This window comes from Bos grunniens, chromosome 10 (assembly GCF_055505025.1).
Source record: "Bos grunniens cultivar Pamir isolate PY7600 chromosome 10, Bosgru_T2T1.0, whole genome shotgun sequence".
Taxonomy (NCBI): Eukaryota; Metazoa; Chordata; class Mammalia; order Artiodactyla; family Bovidae; genus Bos; species Bos grunniens.
This window is the reverse complement of record NC_141174.1, coordinates 43544861-43567162: the sequence shown is the minus strand read 5'-3', so window position 1 is coordinate 43567162 and position 22302 is coordinate 43544861. Positions and strand designations below refer to the sequence as shown.

Here is a 22302-nt window from a genome sequence, read left to right as displayed (position 1 = left end):
GACGCGTCGCGTATCTGACGTCACGTTGCCCGCGCGCGCCCTTGACTATTTGCTCCTCCCCAGTTCCAGCTCTGCCTGTGGCAGCTTCGCCTGAGGGCCGAGGAGGGCTAAAGAGGACGGTTTGGCTGGACGGTCTGGGTAGCGACCAGGCTACGCTTAGTTGGGGCGAGCTTGTCCGCCCGTCCCCTGCGCCCTGCATTTCTCAGACTTAGTTTCATCACCTGGTATTAACTCTCATCCTGGGCCTTGCAGCGCTGGAGGCAGTGCTGCCTTTAACTCTATGCTTCTTTCTCTTCAAATTGGAGGTTTAAGGCTGACTAGAAAGAGGATGTGAATCTCAAATTTTGGCCAAAAGTTTAACATTCTCCGAAGCCACGCCTCTGGTAAGAGAAGAATGGATACGGTTCTAAAGCATATTATATATGCGCAAACACAGTTAAAAGCCTAGTCTAAAAAAGCAAAAAGAGTGGTCCGAACTTTGTCGTGAGGTGATTCTTTATAGGTAATTGAATGCTCCGATTATATGTAAAATAAAGTAGCTTGGATGGAGTGATAGGCCATGGTCACTTAAGTCCTCAGGGACAATCCAAGCGTCTCATGGATGGAAAAGCTGGAAAGTGGGGTCTGTCTACTAAGTGCGTTAAGTAAAAGGGTGTGCCAAATAGGTGTTCAATAAATTCGTAATGAATAAATGAAAGCAACTAGTCAAATAGTGTTTCACACATAGTAGTCTTTCCATTGGATTTCCCAGGTTGGCTCAGTGGTAAATAATCTGCTTGCCGATGCAGGAGATCTGAGTTTGGTGCCTTGGTCAGGGAGATCCCCTGCAGTAGGAAATGGCAACCCTCTCCAGTATTCTTTCCTGGAAAATTCCAAGGACAGAGGAGCCTGGTGGCCCACAGACCATGAGATCACAAGAAGTTGGATACCACTGAGAGATTGAGCATACGCAAACACACACAGTCTTCCCATTAATGTTAATTTCCTTTCTTTTGCAGTGGAATACCTGCAAAAATACAGTACTTCTTTTATATCAAAGATATACACTGTTTTCCCGAAGGATTAAGATTGATATAATATTAGCTGTACTTTATTACTGGAGACTACTAACTAGGAAGCCTTAGCAAATTTTTCATAACTGAGGGGGGAAATTGCATATACCTTTGAAAGTGGACCTTAAGAAAGTAAATTGATTGTTGGTTGTTTGGTTTTGGGGGGCCAGGGTGGGAGGGGGAGCATCTGTTGAGCATTTTGATGAATTTGAGTATGCTAATAATCCAGAGTTGAGTTCAGGAGTAGGAACCAAACAAATATAGAGGAAGAATTTGGATTTCGCTGAAGACAATCTGGGAGATAGGACCTAGAAATATAAGGCGATGAAGAAAGGAAGATGCCCATAAGAATGAAACAACCAATGAAAAGAGTCTCCTATGGTGGGATGACAGATTTTAAAAATAGGACTCTTTAACAGCCACCTAAAGTTATTTTTGCTGCTCTGATTTAGTTGTCCCAATCCTGACCCCACCCTCCCAGTAGGTAGAATTCCCCAACTTCCCTAAAACATCAGTCAAGTTTGCTAAAACGCAAGTCATTTGCTTGAGTTCCCACATGTGGGTCAACAGGAGTGGGAGAGAAACAATGCACAAGATGACAAGATGATTCCAAAACTGAACGGAGTTGGTGAAAGCAGAAGAAACGAGAACATTCCTGGGAAACTCCGAGAAATCTGGGGACAGGCTCTGGACTTTTAAAACTTGGTGGAACAAGAGTTCATAAGGAGCAGGGTTACCTAGATGAAACTATGCTTACTAAATGGAATTAGAATCCCTAACTCCTGTTCAAATGTGTACTGTAACAAACCAGACAGCAGTATCTATGATGCCCGGGATCTAAGCAAGTGCCACTAGCTGTTTAGAAGACATGGCCTGTATTTAACCATAGCTTTGATTCCCAGGCCATTTAGCAAAAGCAGCAGTCTGAAACATCACTGAACCTGACTCATCCTCCATCTATTCAAGAGGTATCTACTGAATATATGTACTATGCCACGGGTTATTTTATTTTATTTATAGTGTTTCTTTTTTTAATTTCTTTTTATTAGTTTCTCTGTTTTTGGCTGTGCTGGGTTTTCGTTGCTATGGGGACTTTTGTCTAGTTTCGATGTACAGGCTTCTCGTTGCAATGGATTCTGTTGTGGAGCACAGGCTCTAGGGCCTGCAGTTTTCAGTAGCTGCAGCAGGTGGGCTCAGTAGTTTTGGCTTCCAGGCTCTAGAGCACAAGCGATAGTTGTGGTGCACAGGCCCAGTTGCTCTTCGGCATGTGGGATCCTCCCAGATCAGAGATTGAACCTGTGTCCCCTGTATTGACAAGTAGATTTCCTTACCACTGAACCACCAGAGAAGCCCCAGAGATTGTTCTAGACTTAGGTTATAAAGTCCTTCTTCAACACAGAGCTGACTTACATTCAGATAGGCAAGACATATGATAAGTAAATACATATACAATTGACCCTTGAACAACATAAGTTTGAACTGCCCAGGTCCACTTAAATGTGAATTTTTTTCAGTAATAAATACTACAGTAGTACACAATCTGAGGCTGATCAAATCTGCGGTTGTGGAAGTGAACTAGATCCAGAGGAACCTGGGATTCGGGTGCTCAACTATAAGTTATACTCGGTTCTTCAATTCTGCAGAGGCTTGGTGCCCTTGGGCCCTATGTTGTTCAAAGGTCAAGTGAAATTGGGGAAAGGGCCAGCAAAGACAGTGGTATTTTTGATGAGATAGTCAGGGAAGAGCTCTCTGACAAAGTGACATTTCCATAAAGCATTTAGTGAAAAGAGGGAACATGCAATGGATGCTTGTGGGGTAAAGCATCCAGGCAGTGGGAGCAGTACCAGTGAAGGCAGTGAGGCGGGAAAAGGTGAGCGTGCAGGAGGGACAGCAAGGAGGGCAGTGTGGCTGGAATAGAGTGAGTTTGCCTGGGCCTGGGAAAAGTACCAGAAGAGGAATCTCTACTCCCTACCTCCTCACATACTTTTGGAGGAGTTGGGAGGGAGCAGGGATCACCCAGCCAATTTGGAAAACTGAGCTGCAGCTACAATTTTATTGGCTTAAAAAACAAGATTTTTGAGACTAGTAGCCTGTGGAATTTTCCTTATCAATTCTGGTTTCTGTCTGAGGCCTCACAGCACACCCTGCTGAACTAGCTTGTTGCTAGGCTGCAGAAGAATGAGAGCACCCAGGTTATCCAGCAGGCTACATAAGCACCAACTTCTCATTTACACTGAGTAGATAAGGAAAAAACAACAAATTTCCATTTTAAAATATCTATGGCAAGGACTTCCCTGGCAGTCCACTAGTTATGACTTGACACTTCCACTGAAGATGGCACAGGTTCAATCCCTGGTCAGGGAACTAAGATCCCACATGCCATGGGGTCCGGCTGAAACATTAAAATCTATGTATATCTAGTGGAGAATCCCATGAACAGAGGATCCTGGCAGGCCACTGTTCATGGGGTTGCAAGAGTCGGACACGACTTAGCAAGTAAACCACTACCACCACCATATCTAGTGACACTGATGCTGGTGGTCATGAACTCCACCTTTGTTGTTGTTCAGTCACTAAGTCGTGTCCACCTGTTAGTGATGCCATGGACTGCAGCGTGCCAGGCTTCCCTGTGCTTCACTATCTCCTGGAGTTTGCTCAAACTCATGTCCACTGAATTGATGATGCTTTTGAACCATCTCATCCTCTGCCATCCCCTTCTCCTTTTGCCTTCAGTCTTTCCCAGCATTAGGGTCTACCTCAAGAAATTAGAAAATAGTCTCTTCAATCTGAATTTATTTTTTAAATAGCTGTGAGAAATCTTATGGAAGGTTTTTGAAATGTTAACCATAGGATGAGATTCTTTATACATTATTCTCTGCAATATTTTAGACTTCTAAATCCATCAGTATGTCATTCTGTAATCTGCAGAAGTACAATGCCCAAGTCATTTTTAATGATCCTCTTTGTGGCAGAGATGTGTAAAAACAGCATGCCATTCTGGTTGATCTTTCTTCCATGTCAGTTATTCTGTTAGAGTTTAATTACAGAGGCATGAATATATAGATATGCAAAAAGAGTCAGAACATTCATCTTCTCAGTGGGTCTTATTGGGCTGTGAACTGCATAAATATCTCAGTGATTAGGCAGTACCTATATGGAGAGATGAGCATATTTCAGAAGGTCATAGAGTGAGTGAATGTTTCTGCCTGTTTTTGTATAGTATGGGGAAGGCGTGCTTTGTATAGTATATTCATAGGTAAAAATGGGATAACTGGATGAGCCTATTCAAAAATCTGTTTCTAGGAGTGTGATGATTTGGAATAAGGTAAAAATGCATAAGTAGATTTTTTTTCCTACTGCTTCATGACTGGACTGTATGGAAAAGATCAAATGATTTATGTTTTTATCCTGTTTAGGATAAATGTGCAAAATGTCGTTGCTGCTGCTGCTGCTAAGTTGCTTCAGTCGTGTCCGATTCTGTGCGACCCCATAGACGGCAGCCCACCAGGCTCCGCCGTCCCTGGGATTCTCCAGGCAAGAACACTGGAGTGGGTTGCCATTGCCTTCTCTGGCAAAATGTCATTACTGGATTATAAAGATGATTCCCACTGTTCCAACTTATGTTTCAACATGGATAAATATAAGGAATCTGGATATTTGAAAAATGGATAAACACATGGATACAGATAGTTGAAAAAAATATCCCGTATTTATGTTAAACAAGGGTTTAACTAATGCTTGGCGTATAACTGGTCCTCAATGAATATACTGCCCGACTGTGGAGGTGCCTAGCACCTAAGAGGAAAAATTAAGGAGTGGCTTAATACGCTTCACGGGGAAGGCAATGGCAACCCACTCCAGTACTCTTGCCTGGAAAATCCCATGGACGGATGAGCCTGGTGGGCTGCAGTCCATGGGGTTGCTAAGAGTCGGACACGACTGAGCGACTTCACTTTCACTTTTCACTTTCATGCATTGGAGAAGGACATGGCAACCCACTCCAGTGTTCTTGCCTGGAGAATCCCAGGGACGGCGGAGCCTGGTGGGCTGCCATCTATGGGGTCACACAGAGTTGGACACGACTGAAGCGACTTAGCAGCAGCAGCAGCAGCAGCAGTAATACCCTTCAGTAAACTCCATCAGCAACACCCCACCTCATTCTTTAATGGGATCAGTTAACATTTTTATCAATATTTTTGGCAAAGTGCCATGTAAAAGGAATTTTAGGCCTGCTCTTCCAACAGGACTGAATTCCAGTGCCCCCACCCACCCCCCAATACACAAACTGTATGCATCCTTTCAGTGGTTCATATTAGGCTGTGGAATTTCCAGTGGTTCTCTGACTCACCAACATGTATTGTCTTTGAAATAATGTTGCTTTCTTTCCACTATTTGTTTTTCACAATTAGTAAGACAGACAAGGTTTTTTGTTGTTGTTGTTGTTGTCTTGTTTCTTCGATGTCCCAGGTGGCATATAGGACCTTACTTCCCCAACTAGATTAGACCCATACCCCCTCCTTTGGGAGTGCAGAGTCTTAACCACTGGACCACCAGGGAAGTCCCCCAGACAAGGTCATTCTTAATCCCTCCTCTGACTTATCATGGCAACTGAAAGTTACCGTTATTCATTACTTCATATGAAAATGTAGCATTTCTGAGAAAAACCTTCCCTCTTAGCATTTAACTAGTTTCCCAAATCAGGAAGCCTTCTATTAGAGAGAATTAAACAGAGCCGGTGGGGGGTGGGGGGTGGTGAAGAATTGATACTTTTGAACTGTGGTGTTGGAGAAGACTCTTGAGAGTCCCTTGGACTTCAAGGAGATCCAACCAGTCCATCCAAAAATCAGTCCTGGGTGTTCACTGGAAGGACTGATGCTAAAGCTGAACTCCAATACTTTGGCCGCCTCACGCAAAGAGTTGACTCATTGGAAAAGACCCTGATGCTGGGAGGGGTTAGGGGCAGGAGGGGAAGGGACGACAGAGGATGAGATGGCTGGATGGCATCACCAACTCGATGGACATGAGTTTGAGTGAACTCCGGGAGTTGGTGATGGACAGGGAGGCCTGGTGAGCTGCGATTCACGGGGTTGCAAAGGGTCGGACACGACTGAGCAACTGAACTGAACTGACTGAAACAGAGAACAAAGAGATTTGTATAGGATTTTGAAAGTGAAGATAAGATGGGAGTAATGTGAGAAACAAGGTTTCATAGAAGGCTTTGGGTAGCCTAGAGACAGCACAGAGAAATTTGAATATACGTTGTTATTCAATTGCTCAGTCATATCCAACTCTTTGTGACGCCATGGACTGCAGCATACCATAATTCCCTGTCCTTCACTGTCTCCTAGAGTTTCCTCAAACTCTTGTCCATTGAGTCAGTGATGCCATCCAACAATCTCATCGTCTGTTGCCCCCTTCTCCTATTTTCAGTTTTTCCCAGAATCAAGCAGGGTCTTTTCTAGTGAGTCAGCTCTTCACATCAGGTGCCCAAAGTATTGGACCTTCAGCTTCAGCATCAGTTCTTCCAATGAATACTCAAAATTGATTTCCTTTAGGATTGACTGGTTTGATCTTCTTGCTATCCAAGGGACTCTCAAGAGTCTTCTCCAACACCACAGTTTGAAAACATCAATTCTTTGGTGCTCAGCCTTCTTTATGGTCCATCTCTCACATCCATACAGGACTACTGGAAAAACCATAGCTTTGACTAGATGGACCTTTGTCGGTAAAGTGATGTCACTGCTTTTTAATACACTGTCTAGGTTTGTCATAGCTTTTCTTTCAAGGAGCAAGCATCTTTTGATTTCATGGCTGCAGTCACTGTCCACAGCTATTTTGGAGCCCAAGAAAATAAAATCTGTCACTGTTTCCATTTTTCCCTCATCTGTTTGCCATGAGATATGACCTCCTCCCTAACAAAGGAGAATACTTGAGTGCACAAGGCAAGGCCCATGTGCCGAAGTTCCCTGATTTTTTTGTTTGTAAACAATTTATTTAGTTTATTATACTTAGCAGGTTCACAGCTAAGTGTGCAGTAACATGTGAGGTATTCCTGGGTTATACAGGAGCCGGTGGGTTACACAGCGCTGAGCTCTAAGTCCAAGGACAGAGCACCAAGGTTTCAGAGTCAGACCAGGCCAGAGACCCTGAGCCAAGGGTGGGCTAATGTCCAGACAGTGACAGCTGCTTTCTTATCCCATCTGGGCATACTGAAAGGCATGTCTTCAACACTACATCATTTCACTGATATCAGGGAAACATGTTAAAGAAATGGAACCCATGTCCTCATGCATCTCAGCTGTTGTTGCTTTGTAAGTCACATAATAGCGTGAGTGCAAAATTTTTATAATAATCCAGTAACAGTGGGCCACAGAGTGGTAAAACCTCTATGTTTCTCCCTCAGTGCTTCCTTGCCTGTTTTTACTCCCCCCATAATTCCCGTCCTCTAGCCATAATTCCCTGATGTTCAAAGTCTCACATACACAACAGAGTTTTCTCAGGTGACAACAGCTATTTCCAAAGCAGCATCTTGTGCAGAAAAATTTATGGCATCAAGAAAGTGTCTCTGGTTAGCTTTCCTCTGTTAAAAGAGTCATCCACCCCTGGCTAATGTCTGATTCAAAACATAATTTAGCAGGCAGATTGGGGAAGTGGAAAATGGCTAAAAACAGGAAACAAACTCCAAACAGCTATAGTCTTTGGGGGCCAGCTAACAAGCTCACTTGAAGACTATAAAATTGTTGCTTACACATTATTAGAAACATATTAGAGTCCACAGCTGATAACCTGCAAACTGCTGGGTAAAACTCCTTGTCTTAGGGTGAGAGGGTCAGAGTCTAGCTCAAACCTCTAATCCCCACAAAAATGCTGACTTGAAAGGGAGTCACACCACCTATAGCATTTCAAAGGCAAGAAAGACCTGTTAGAATGTAGAAGGTACACACAATAGTACACGTTTAGTTTTAAAGAGCACCTTGAATTCCATTTATAACTTCTCTGAATTTATGTGTCAGGAACAGACTGAAGGACATTTTACTGGGATTTAGCTTTTTGGCAAAATAGAAACCTTGTTTATAGCTATGGTTATATAAAAATGTTTTAAAGGAGTTATTATTTCTAATTAAATAATATTTTTCATAAATGATACATATCAATAACAAGGTAAACATCTTCATATCTAATGTAAGAGCAGAACCTCTCTACTAGCATCTTATTTAAATACAGCAAAAGAGTCAGTAGAGCTTACAAATGGTGGTGGGTTCTCTCACAGGGAATCAAGAAAATAGTAAAATAAGGCATAGCCTGTTTTTGTCACAGATCTGTGTTAGGCAGTATTGTTCTTTTTGGGAGGCACATGTCAGCAATCTTATTACCTAAATGTTTAAAATGTGGTTCTGAAGATAAGTGGAAACACTAATGCACTACCTGACTGAAGCCAAAGATATATTTTTTAATTAATTAATTAATTATTGGCTGCGCTGGGTCTTAGTTGCTGCAACCAGGCTTTCTTTAGTTGCGGTGAGCAGGGGTTACTCTCTAGCTCTAGTGTGTGGACTTCCCATTGTGGTGGCTACTCTTGTTGCAGAGAACAGGCTCTAGGTGCACAGGCTTCAGTAGTGGTGGAGCACGGGCTCGATAGTTGTGGCTCGTGGGTTCTAGAGCGTGGGCTCAGTAGTTGTGCTGCACAGGATTAGTTGCCACTCGGCATGTGGAATCCAGCAATCCATGTCTCCTGCACTGGCAGCACTGAAACACAAGGGACATCTTGAAGCTAAAGATATTTTGAAGTTCATTCCAACTCAAGGATTTATTATTCTACTACATGCAGAGAGCTGTCTCTTCCTTGAGAGTTGTTATATATCACCACCCAACCCACTTTCAGTCCTAGGCTACTTGTGTTCTACATCCCATCCCCTCATGCCTCCTCAGGAACCTTGCTTTGTCAATTACCACCCTGCCTTTTTTCCCTTGTAACTTCTGTCTCTGTCTCTCTGTTATTGCCTTTCCTTTCTGAACATGAACATGCTCTTCTATCTCAAACACACACGTCCCCCAAACTTTTTCCATCCTATATCCTCCTTTATCATCACTCTCTTACCCTCCTTCCTTTTCCATACAAGACTCCTTCACATTTTTAATAGAATGCTGAAGTTCAGGGTCTCTCTTTCTTCACCTTTCTCTCAGGAGTAACTCTTCTTGCTAAAGGTCACCAGGGATTTCCTAAATGCAAGATCCAGTGGGGACATTTTAGTCCTTTCCTTCCTTCACTTGTCTCTAGCATCCGTTATAACTCTGTCCTGTCTTGATTTCTGTGGCTTAATGGTCTCTTGGTACTTCTCCAGCTTCACGGGTAGCTCTTTCTCAGTCACCTCAACGATACCACTTTCTCCGTCCACCCCTCTAAGATGGTGTTGTCTCCTATCATCCACCATCAGCCCTCTCCCCATCTCACGGTTACTCTCTGCAGGGAATTTCATTCATTCATTTCATAACTTCAACTACTACTTGGCTCTAAGTTATTCAGCCCAGTTCTCCTTGAAGATCTCTGGATACATAAATATATAAACAGCTCACTAGCCAACTATGCTTGTATGTTTCCCCACTGTGACATTTAATTTTATTTCTTAAGTAGATTATGGGTATTTTTGTAGATGTGACAAACATTTTTTCAACTACTTTATTGAGGTATAATTGAAATACAAAACAGTACATATGTGGGATTTCCGTGGCAGTCCGGTGGTTAAGACTCCATGCTTCCATTGCAGGGGGCATGGGTTGGATCCCTGGTCAGGGAACTAGGATCCCACATGCCACACAGCATGGCCAAAAAAAAACCCCCAAACCTCCAAACAAACAAAAAACAAACAAAACCAGCACATTTTTAATGTATATAATTTGATGAACTTGTAGGTAAGTATATGTCTGTGATCAGATTGGCTTCAGCAATACATGAAGTGAACTTGCAGATGTTCAAGCTGGTTTTAGAAAAGGCAGAGAAACCAGAGGTCAAATTGCCAATATCCATTGGATCATCGAAAAAGCAAGAGAGTTCCAGAAAAACATCTATTTCTGCTTTATTGACTATGCCAAAGCCTTTGACTGTGTGGATCACAATAAACTGTGGAAAATTCTTCAAGAGATGGGAATACCAGACCACCTGACCTTCCTCTTGAGAAACCTATATACAGGTCAGGAAGCAACAGTTAGAACTGGACATGGAACAACAGACTGGTTCCAAATAGGAAAAGGAGTACGTCAAGGCTATATATTGTCACCCTGCTTGTTTAACTTATATGCAGAGGACTTTATGAGAAACACTGGGCTGGAAGAAGCACAAGCTGGAATCAAGATTGCTGGGAGAAATATCAATAACCTCAGATATGCAGATGATGCTACCCTAATGGCAGAAAGTGAAGAAGAACTAAAAAGCCTCTTGATGAAAGTGAAAGAGGAGAGTAAAAAAGTTGGCTTAAAGCTCAGCATTCAGAAAACAAAGATCATGGCATCTGGTCCCATCACTTCATGGGAAATAGATGGGGAAACAATGGAAACAGTGTCAGGCTTTATTTTTGGAGCTCCAAAATCACTGCAGATGGTGACTGCAGCCATGAAATTAAGACACTCCTTGGAAGGAAAGTTATGACCAACCTAGATAGCATATTCAAAAGCAGAGACATTACTTTGCCAAAAAGGTCCATCTAGTCAAGTCTATGGTTTTTCCAGTAGTCATGTATGGATGTGAGAGTTGGACTGTGAAGAAAGCTGAGCCCGAAGAATTGATGCTTTTGAACTGTGGTGTTGGAGAAGACTCTTGAGAGTCCCTTGGACTTCAAGGAGATCCAACCAGTCCATCCTAAAGGAAATCAGTCCTGGGTATTCATTGGAAACTGATGCTGAAGCTTAAACTCCAATACTTTGGCCACCTCATGTGAAGAGTTGACTCATTGGAAAAGACTCTGATGCTGGGAGGGATTGGGGGCAGGAGAAGAAGGGGATGACAGAGGATGAGATGGCTGGATGGCATCACTGACTCGATGGACGTGAGTCTCTGTGAACTCCGGGAGTTGGTGATGGACAGGGAGGCCTGGCGTGCTGCGATTCATGGGGTCGCAAAGAGTCAGACATGACTGAGTGACTGAACTGAATTGATATGTCTGTGAAACTATCACTACAGCCTGTAGTGATATAAACATGCCCATTACATCTAAAAGTTTCCTCTTTTCTTCTTTATTATTATTAATTTTTTTCAAGTGTAAGAACAATTATAAGGTCTACCCTCTCAGTCCATTTTTAGGTATAAAATACAATATTGTTAACTATAGAGTTTATTCTGTACAATAGATCTCTAGGACTTATTTATCTTACATAACTAAAACTTTGTACCCTTAGATCAAAGGAGTACATTGTGCTCTTGTACCTTCACGCTTCCTTCCCTACCCAGCCCCTGGCAACCAATCTGAGTTTGCCTATTTTAGATTCTTCATATAAGTGATGTCAGATGTGATTTGTCCAGATGTGATTAACATTATGCAATCAGCTGTTTTAAAGTAAAGCAGATTATAACATGAGTGGGCCTCATCCTCACCCAATCAGTTGAAGGCCTTAAATGCAAAAGTCTGAGGATTCAAAAAGAAATTAAAACCACTACAATATTGTAAAGTAATTAGCCTCCAATTAAAATAAAGTAATTTAAAAAAGACCCTGATGCTGGGAAAGATTGAGGGCAGGAGGAGAAGGGGATGACAGAGGATGAGATGGAGGGGTGGCATCACCGACTCGATGGACATGGGTTTGTGTGGACTCCAGGAGTTGGTGATGGACAGGGAGGCCTGGCGTGCTGCGATTCATGGGGTCGCAAAGAGCTGGACACGACTGAGCAACTGAACTGAACTGAATTAAAAAAAAAAAAAAAAAAGGAATTCTGCTTCCAAACCGCGGCATTAAAATTCTGCCCAAGGTTTCAGCCTTCAAACTCAAAACTGTTATATAACTCACCTGAATCACTAACCTGCCAGCTTGTCCTATGAATTTTAGACTTGCTAGCCTCTACAAATGCATGATCTAAGTCCTTAAAATCCTTTCTTCTTTCCCCATCCTTTCCTCCCTTCCACCTTTCTTTCTTCCTCCCTTTTTTCTCCCTCTCGCTGATTATAGGGATTCCTTGGTGGCTCAGATGGTAAACAATCTGCCTGTAGTACAGGAGAACTGGGTTCGATCCCTGGTTGAGAAGATGCCCTGGAGAAGGGAATGTTTACCCACTACAGTGTTCTTGCCTGGAGAATTCCATGGACAGAGGAGCCCAGCAGGAGCAGTCCATGGGGTTGCAAAGAGTCGGATATGACTGAGTAACTAACACTCTAACTTTCACCTGATTCTGTCACCTCAGTTATAATCCCAGAGCCCCACCTCATACAGTGGCTCAAGGAATTAAATTATTTAGTACCTAAGAGGTGCTTTGGAGAAGGCAATGGCACCCCACTCCAGTACTCTTGCCTGGAAAATCCCATGGACGGAGGAGCCTGGTGGGCTGCAGTCCATGGGGTCGCTAAGAGTCAGACATGACTGAGCCACTTCACTTTCACTTTTCACTTTCATGCATTGGAGAAGGAAATGGCAACCCACTCCAGTGTTCTTGCCTGGAGAATCCCAGGGATGGGGGAGCCTGGTGGGCTACCATCTATGGGGTCACACAGAGTCGGACACGACTGAAGCGACTTAGCAGCAGCAGCAAGAGGTGCTTAGCACAAAATTGCTCCCCTGAAATAGTAGCCACGATTAACTGCTGTTCATTCCAGATCACTAATTAGTCATCTAATTAATTAGAAATGCAATGGGCTGCAGGGAGAAAGAGCTTTCTAGATAGAGGAAACATCATATTTGAAGTCCTGAGGTAGGAAGGAGGTGCAGGTTGTTCGGGAGAATTGATAGGATGTGAAAGTGGCTAGAGCAAGCAGGGGTCAGATCATCTGGGGCCTTATAGACCATATGTAGGATTTAGGATTTTGTTTTCATCCTAAAAGCCAAGAAAAACTTCTCAAGGGTTTTAAACAAGGGGATGACATGATCTCATTTGCCACAGTGGGAAAGAATAGTTTGAAGCAGGTGAGAGGAAATATGAAGAGATCAGGTGGGGAGAAAAAATGATGATGCTGACACTATCATCCACTGGGTGGATGATGGAGCCATTCATTAAGATAAGGAGGGACTTCCCTGGTGGTCCAGTGGTTAAGACTCCATGCTCCCAATGCAGAGGCCACAGGTTCAATTACTGATCAGGGAACTAAAATCCTTTGTGCCTCACAATTAGGCTCCCCCCACCAAAAAAAGCTGGGAAACATTGGAAGAGAATCAGGCTTGGATTGGGGAGAAGAGGATCACTTTTGAACATGTGCTATCTTGTAGTAACACTTAATATAATCTGTAAAAATACTGAATCATTCCACTGTACACTTGAAGCTAATATAGTATTATAGTAATATAAAAACTATACTTCAAAAAAAAATAAAAATAAAAATTTGTAATTTAGTCAGCCCTGCCTTCCCCCTCCCCATGAACAACTGTATATGTAGTGACTAAGAGACCTCCAAACGGAGATAGATAGTTAAAGAAACTGAATATATGTGTCCAAAGCTTACAGATAAAATTTGATTTGATCTCTCTTGAATTTGCAGGGTCAAGGTGAAAAAGAAAATTCCCATTTAAGTTAAAGTTAACAACTTCAGTTAGGGATGGAACAGTGATCACAAAATAAGTACATTTGGTAAGAGGAGAAAAACTTTCCTGTGACTTTTGATTGAAGCACAAGGGACAATTAGCTTAGAAAGATCAGATTTCAAGCAAACATTTCAGCAAGTGACAACTTGCTGCTGCTGCTGCTAAGTCGCTTCAGTCGTGTCTGACTCTGCGCGACCCCATAGACGGCAGCCCACCAGGCTCCCCTGTCCCTGGGATTCTCCAGGCAAGAACACTGGAGTGGGTTGCCATTTCCTTCTCTAATGCATGAAAGTGAAAAGTGAAAGTAAAGCTTCTCAGTCGTGCCGACTCTTAGCAACCCCACGGACTGCAGCCCACCAGGCTCCTCCATCCATGGGATTTTCCAGGCAAGAGTACTGGAGTGGGTTGCCATTGCCTTCTCCTAAGTGACAACTTAGGCTTTGATAATTGGCAAATAAATAGCTCATCAATTTAAGGATTTTTTAATTACTCAAAGAAAGGGGGGAAAAGGACAGAGTTTCCGTGTCTAGTTTTGAATACTTTTCTGACGCAGGTCAGAACTATCAACCAAGACCTACTCATCTTTTCAAATCGAAAACCCCCACAGGCTTAGATTTTAAGTGGTACTTGAGGTAAGCATAGTGCTTTGTGGGAATCTAAAAGGTCACTGTTAATCTTGCTGAAACATTGCAAGTTAAATTAACAGTGGCTTGTATTTGCTTCGAAGCTTTAATCTTTTAGAGACTCTTCAGGCTTTGGATTAAGTCAGAGATTTTGAGACCAAAAGCTCCAGTTATGACAAGAGCTATGGATTTAATATTTTAACAAATAGCAAGTTATATAAAGTATTATGTTCATAAGAGTGTCAGAAAAGATATTTTTACTGAAGGAAATGTCAAACACAGGGAGGAAAAGAACAGTGTAATGAAGATCCATGTACCCACTCTCCAGCTTCAACTACCATCACTTGTCTGCTTATAAAAAGATATATTTTTAAAATAGTTGTTTTTTTTTTTCCACAAAAGTAATACTTGTACATTGATGAAATCCCAGGGCTATCAATAGTCTATCTGATGTTTTTGAACAATTCAGAAAAAAGGTATCTCCTTGCCTTGGCTGTGGGCAGCCATGTGCCCAAGACGCAACACTAGGTGAACAGAGTAGGAACTTGACCTTTGCTCTAACTCTCCTGCTAAGCTCCCTCTGGAGAATTCGACATGAAATTGGACATGGCACACTTGTCTTCTAACCTCCTTTCTCTACAAGGTACATATATATTTTACAGTACTGTGTCATACTATACCCACTGATTTGTCATATCCTTTTCACTTACTATTTCATGAACACTTTTTTTGGTCACTATCGAATTCTAAAATTCACTTTTAATGACTGCAGAATATTACTCAATAACTTCCTAATTTATTTAACTCTAGCACTGGACACTTAGATTATTCCTTCCTTGGTGGCTCAGTGGTAAAGAATTTGCCTGCCAATGCAGGAGATGCAAGAATTCAATCTGTGGGTCAGGACAATCTCCTGGAGAAGGAAATGGCAACCTATTCCAGTATTCTTGCCTGGGAAATCCCACGGACAGAGGAGCCTGACAGGCTACAGTCCACAGGATTACAAAGAGTTGGACGTGATTAAGCGACTAAACAACAACAACAAAACAATATTATAAAAAGCATTTAATATGAAAATATACAGCCTTATGGATTTGTAACATAAATATTAGTGTATATCCATGAAAATCTCCTTAGGATAATTTTCAGAAGTGGCATTTCTGGGACAAAGGGCAGGGCAAATCCCAAGAAGAGCTCACTAAAAGGCAGTTTGGTAACAGGTACCCCTGAGCTCTTATGAACCAGCTCATACCCCATTATCAAGCATTTTCCCAAAAACTTGATGACATTAAATGTGATGATGAAAGATATGAATTCATATTTTTACAATTAAAAAACCCCAAGAGTTTGTCAGTTTGTTGCTTTATTTGGGTTTCTTTGAGTGGTGATAAAATGAAAAAATGTTTTTATATTAGTCATTCTTTTTCCTGAATTTATCAGGAAATTCATATTCATATGTATCATTTATCCTTTAGCACTTTTCTACTAGCGTATTCTCTGAAATCAGAAGTTTATTTGGGTGAAAGTTGAATATATGTGTCATACTACCCACACACTACTGAAAGAATGAAAAGTATAAAAATTGTTAAGAAGCAATGCATACCATATTTAAAGAAATGTAAGTAATTATTTGACATATGGGTGCTGAATATTTTGAGGAACAAGATTATGTAAGGTTGAACCATGTGAAGTTGCCAACCCTCTGTGGTAGTGGCTCTCAAATTGTGGTCTGGGGATTGCAGGAAGTTCCCAATTCCATTTGGGAGGTTCACAAAGTCAAAACTACTTTCCTAAGAATACTAAGACATCATCTGCATGTTCATTCCCTTACAGATGTACAATGGAATTTTCTAGAGGCTGCATGATGTGTGCTATTCTAACAAATTGAGTGCAGCAGCAGATGAAAATCCATCTGTCTTCTATTAAGCCAGGCATTGACGAGATCTGCAAAACATAAAACAGTGTCACTTCTCATGAAATTTTTTTGGTTTGGGAAAATATACTTATTTTTCAGAAAAATGTCATCTATATTAACACATAATGGGTTTATTATTATTGCTAAATGATAATTTTTTCAGTTTTAATTTAGATTATGGTGAATGTCAATAGATGTAATCCACATAAACAAAAGCTCTTTAGGGCCCTCAATTTTTAAGAATGTAAAGGGGTCTTGAGTTAAGAAGTTTGAGAATCTCTGCTTTGTGGCATTTGAACATAGTTGCCTTTTATTTCAAAGACAGAGCAACAAATGTGACACGTTTCCCTGAAAACCAAACGAAATTAATCATGCAAGTGACTGTTAAGGGTTTTATACCATCCTGAGTGTCAGAGACACTTCCATGTTCTTTAATAATTTAGTTTTCCTGGGCCTAATGGCAGTACTGTAGAAGAGCAATAATAATGGAAAATTAGCTGATTAGAGATAACACATTCAGATTTTCACCACCACAACAAAAAAGGCTGAAACACAACCATGTGTTTGTTCCTCTTCTTCCCTTTGTCCTAGCCAAAACTAAAAGACAGATTTATCTGCGACTGTTAGTAGAAAGTCTTTCCTTCCTGAATTATACTAGGAGAGATGTAATTTAAAGAGGAAAATGGGTTCACTTTCTGCCCACTTGGGCTCTCTTGGGAGAACTGAGTCCCCAGGAGTTTCAAAGTCATTGCTCGTGTTTATTTAGAAATTAACATTGTAAGAAATGGGCAGGGACTAAATGAGAAATCTTTAAAACGTTACATCAAAGAACAAGAAAATAAATGAAAAGATATATCATGTTCCTGGGTTAGAAATGGAACGTTATTAAAAATGTCATTTATTCCAAATCACATTTTTGGTGAAATGCAATACCAATCAAAATGCGCATGCCCTCTGAACCAGGAATGTAGTATTTTTTGAATCCTAGGAATCCATGACATTAAGCTTGTTTTTATTTTCTACTACTGTGGTAACATGTTTTGTTTTTTTTCCTCTAGTACCTAGATGTCCATATTGAAAGTATTTTTGCATAGTCCGTGGTCTCTTCAGAATGCTGAATAACTAATGAACAAGGAACCCCTGACCTCAACATGCCTCCACTATCATTACTGTTCCTTGAACTTGGTGTTATCACCCAAAATGTTCTCAAGGAGACTGGAAGACTAGAATGTGGCAACAAAGGCGTCAAGAGAACTGACCAAACCAAGGATTCCATAGCTGTAGTAGTGCTGCAAGGATTTTATACTTGTGAATTTCAAACTGTTTGTTATTCCCCATTTGGTTATTTGAGCAATTTCATTAGATTTGTGGATTAAGGGAGATACTCTGTTCTCTATAACACAAAAGCACAGACCACAAAGCACAGAACTTGGCATAATATTCTCCTGTGTGGAAATCATTAAAGGGTTTCAAGATGTGGAGAACTTGCCAGTTAGAGATTTGCAAGGCAGAAACTAATGAGAAATGTGAATAATTTTAATAAATGGATGAAAAAGGAAAGAAAATAATAAATTACAATCCTGATCATGTCTTGATTTGAGCCTATCATGAGGACAAGGTTGACAGACTTGAGATCTCTGTCTTAAAAAATAAATTCTGAAGTATAGCATATACACAGAAGAGTGCATGAATCATAAATGTACATCTCAGTGAATTTCACAAGTTGAAATCACCTGTGTAACTATTGTCAGATCAAGAAAGAAAATGTTATCCCCACTCCAGAAATTTCTCTTGCTCCCCTTTCTGGTTGCTACATTGCTCCCCCATCACACACACCAGGGACAACCACTATCTTCTTTTCTAACTGATTAGATTATCTTTGCCTGTTTCTGAATTCTAATCATACAGTATGAACTCTGACTTCTTAGCCCACTATGATGTGTGTAGTATAATTCATATATACTGTTGTGTGTAGTTGCAGTTCTTTCATTCCCATTGTTGAGTAGTATTACACTATATAAGTGTGCTACATTTATTCATTCATTCTACTGTAAGACATATGCATAGAACCCAGTTGTTTCTGCTCTATAGATGCTTAGTGCTGGATTTGCTTATGAGATACAAGTAAACTGTTTTTCAAGGTGGTTGTACCAATTTATACTCTCACCAGCTATGTATGAGTATTCTAGTTGCTCCAAATCCTTATCCAACACTTGAATATTTCCTGTTTTCATTTTAGTTGTTTCTTACTGATTTATAGACATTCTTTATGTATTCTGCTGCTGCTGCTGCTGCTGCTAAGTCGCTTCAGTCGTGTCTGACTCTTAGCAACCCCATAGATGGCAGCCCACCAGGCTCCCTTGTCCCTGGGATTCTCCAGGCAAGAACACTGGAGTGGGTTGCCATTTCCTTCTCCAACGCATGAAAGTGAAGTCGCTCAGTCGTGTCCGACTCTTAGCGACCCCATGGACTGCAGCCTCCCAGGCTCCTCCGTCCATGGGATTTTCTAGGCAAGAGTGCTGGAGTGGGGTGCCATTGCCTTCTCCTTATGTATTCTGAGTATGTGTCTATTTACATATTGAGGACATCTTTCACTCTGTGTTTTGGTCTTTTTCTTGTCTTATTGATGTCTTTTGATAAACAAAACTCAACGATTGTTTAATAGTATCCAGTTTATCTTCCCTTTCTTTATGATTAGTGTGTTTTTGTCCTGTTTAAGAAGTCATTGCCTATTCTAAGGTCATGAAGCTATTCTTTTATGTTTTCTTCTAGAAGCTTTATTCTTTTACTCCTGGCTTTTAAAATGTCTGAATTGGGAAAGTTGTGAAAATCAACATCTATCCAGATTGAACAGCTTTTTTTGAAGAGCCAGTCATAGAGTATTGTGATACCAAATCTGAGGTGGTTGAACAAGCGGTTCTCTACAGCAGGAATACTAGGGAAAACAATGACAGAACTCCCATTCTACTTCAACAGTGTCTTTTACTAAGTAGGCTATGTTGCAAGCCAATCTGAAATTGCTTTAATTGCCAAGGGACTGGGAAAAAAAAGCAGGGTGAGATTTTCCATACAGGAAAAAAAATTATCTGCAAATCATCTGAGATCATCTGAAGTAGAAACTGAAATTCTTTATCTCTTATGCTTAGAAATTATTGTCACACAAATAGGTCCTATCTTTTTCTCCACTAATACCTTTGAAACCATAACCTTGCTCTATCATTTACCCCATTCTCTTTTGTCTTCAAGTTTTGGTCGGCTTTTCATTTTCCCTTTCCATCTACAAGTAAGCTCAATCTCTCCAGTTCATCATATGATGAAAACCCTCAATATCTTTCCTCATACACTCTTTTCCTTCACTGCCAAAGTTCACAAGAAGTAGCTGTGTTTGCTGCCTCTTCTTTCTCACTTCCAATTACTCCTTAACCACGTGTCCCATCTTACCTATTGTTTCTATTGCTCTACGGAAACTGATCTCCTGTAGATTCACAAAACTAGTGTGTCCGTTTTTGACTTCCCCCAAGCCTTACATTTCTTATTTCTGTTAATGGTACTGCATCCTCTCAAGCACTCAGGTTGCCAATAACCGCACCCCATGTCTGCAATTCTTCTGTCATTTGGCCTCTCCCTTCTGTTCCTCCTGCCACTTTCTACATGATGTTGGTACTTTTTAGTATTTTATTTATTTATTTTGGCTGCATTGGGTCTTTGTTGCTGCACACAGGCTTTCTCTAGTTGAGACTAATGGGGGCTACTCTTTGTTGCGGTGTGTGGGGCTCTCATTGCGATGGCTTCTCTTGTGCAGTACAGGCTCTAGGTGTACGGGCTTCAGTGGTTGCAGCACACGGGCTCAGTAGTTGTGGCGCATGGACTTGGTTGAACCCATGTCCCCTGCATTGGCTTAGGTGAACCCATGCTGGCCTACCAGGGAAGTCTGATTTCGTTACTTCTTACCTAGCTATTTTAATAGTCTCCTACTTGTCCTCCTTGCTCTTAGTGTACCCTTAACGAACTTATTCTGTATAAAACTATAAACTTAATATCCTTAATTCAAAGTTCTAACCTTATCCTGTCACAGTTTGAATATCTTTAATAGTGTCCCTCACTGTCTTTAATCCCACCATAAACTGGATCAAATTCATTAATTTCTACTCACATATCATAGTAAGAACTATTTCACTTCATACTTTCTTCTGATTTTCTGATCTTTGTTGATCAATTCTGGATTTACCCTACTTCTGAATGTTTAGTGTCTTCCCATTTTTCAAAATAAAAAGACAACGTCTTAATAAATATCCTTTCCAATCTTCTCTATCTGGTAAACTCCTCCTTATCCTTCAAGAACCAGCTCAAACATCATTTTTTGCTCAGTCTCTGTACACTGATTTAATCACTCTTGATCTCTACTTCCAAAGCACATTGAACATACCTCTTATAAAGCAGTCCCTACCCCCTAGTACTGCAATTGTTTTTTTCTATGGCTTTCCCCCTTAGTTCTTAGTTCCCCCAGAACAAGTGTGATATAATTTAAATTTTGTATTCTGTGTCTAGCCTAATACCTTGCAGAGACACATCTATGATAAATGTCTAATGAAAGATTGAGTAAACCCATTTTTTATTGTCTCCAGTTGGAAGTAATTTTTCCTTATTAAATCTCCATAGCATTTTCTCTGTACATCTCTTTTGTCCTTAAGGCATACATTACTTTCTGCCTTGTGTAACTGCTATTTATTTAAATATCTTATATTCTCTATAGATGGTTATCATGTAAGGGGCAGAGACTCTGCCTTGTCATACCTGAGGACCTCATGGAAACTTGAGAGATCCTTACAAACCAACTATCCTTGACAAAGCCAGATTTAACGTTTAAAATCAGGACATAGTGTGACACACCTCAAGAGCACAATGTTCCAAAATTGAAGTGCTATAGACAAGCCAAGGCAAACTTCTAAGAGACCTGGTTTTCCCCTGTGTTTAGAAACTGGTACTACAGGTTTCTATAAATAAGGCAAATATTACTGCTTGGGGGAGCTGTTCACTTGTTTCTTCATTACTTTGTAAATCACTTTGTGGATAAGAAGAGGGATGGGTTTGAGTCAGTTACCATATGCCAGGGATTTTCACATGCCTTATCTCTAAATCACTATAACATTATTAGATGAGCATTATTATTTCTAAATTTAAAAATAAGGAGAACAAGGCTCAGAGTGGTTTGTTAGAAAGTGTTAGTCAGTCATGTCTGACTCTTTGCGACCCAATGGATGGTAACCCGAGGCTCCTCTGTCCATGGAATTCTCCAGACAAGGGTACTGGAGTGGGTAGCCATTCCCTTCTCCAGGGGATCTTCCTTACCCAGGGATTGAACCTGGGTCTCCTGCATTGCAGGCAGATTCTGAGCCACCAGAATGCTTTAGTGATTTGAAATATTCAACATCATTGAACTGGTTGTTGACAAAACTAGGATTTGAAAGACAGTAGTATAAGGGACTGATGGTTAGTTAGCATCACTGACTCAATGGACATGAACTTGAGTGAATTCCAGGAGATAGTGGAAGAAGGTGAAGACTGTACATGCTTTAGTGAAGTGAAAGTCTCTCAGTCGCGTTTGACTCTGTGACCCCATGAACTATACAGTCCATGGAATTCTCTAGGCCAGAATACTGGAGTCGGTAGCCTTTCCCTTCTCCAGGGAATCTTCCCAATCCAGGGATTGAACCCAGGTCTTCCACATTGCAGGTGGATTCTTTACCAGCTGAGCCACAAAGGAAGGCCTTCATGATGTAGTCCATGGGATCACAAAGAGTCACACATGACTCAGCAACCGAACAACAACAATATATGGGAGTCTCAAGCATCTCAAGCGTAAGCTTTCTCCTACTTCATCATGTGATATACTCAGAAGGTTTCTAGAGAAACCACTGGAGAAATCCTTGAGTCTAGGGTAGCATAACCTGCCAGGACCAAGAATCAGGCTTTTTATCAGATTTTTATATGGAGGAAA

The 22302-nt window shown here is 41.0% G+C and overlaps 1 long non-coding RNA gene across 1 annotated transcript; it reads left to right on the top strand.

Annotated features, from left to right (window-relative positions):
- The first annotated feature begins 35 nt into the window (after positions 1 to 35).
- LOC147364423 (uncharacterized) lies at positions 36 to 17876 on the top strand. The gene is made up of 2 exons (XR_015134467.1): positions 36 to 383; positions 17363 to 17876. It is a non-coding gene; the product is annotated as an uncharacterized LOC147364423 (long non-coding RNA).
- Positions 17877 to 22302: the final 4426 nt, after the last annotated feature.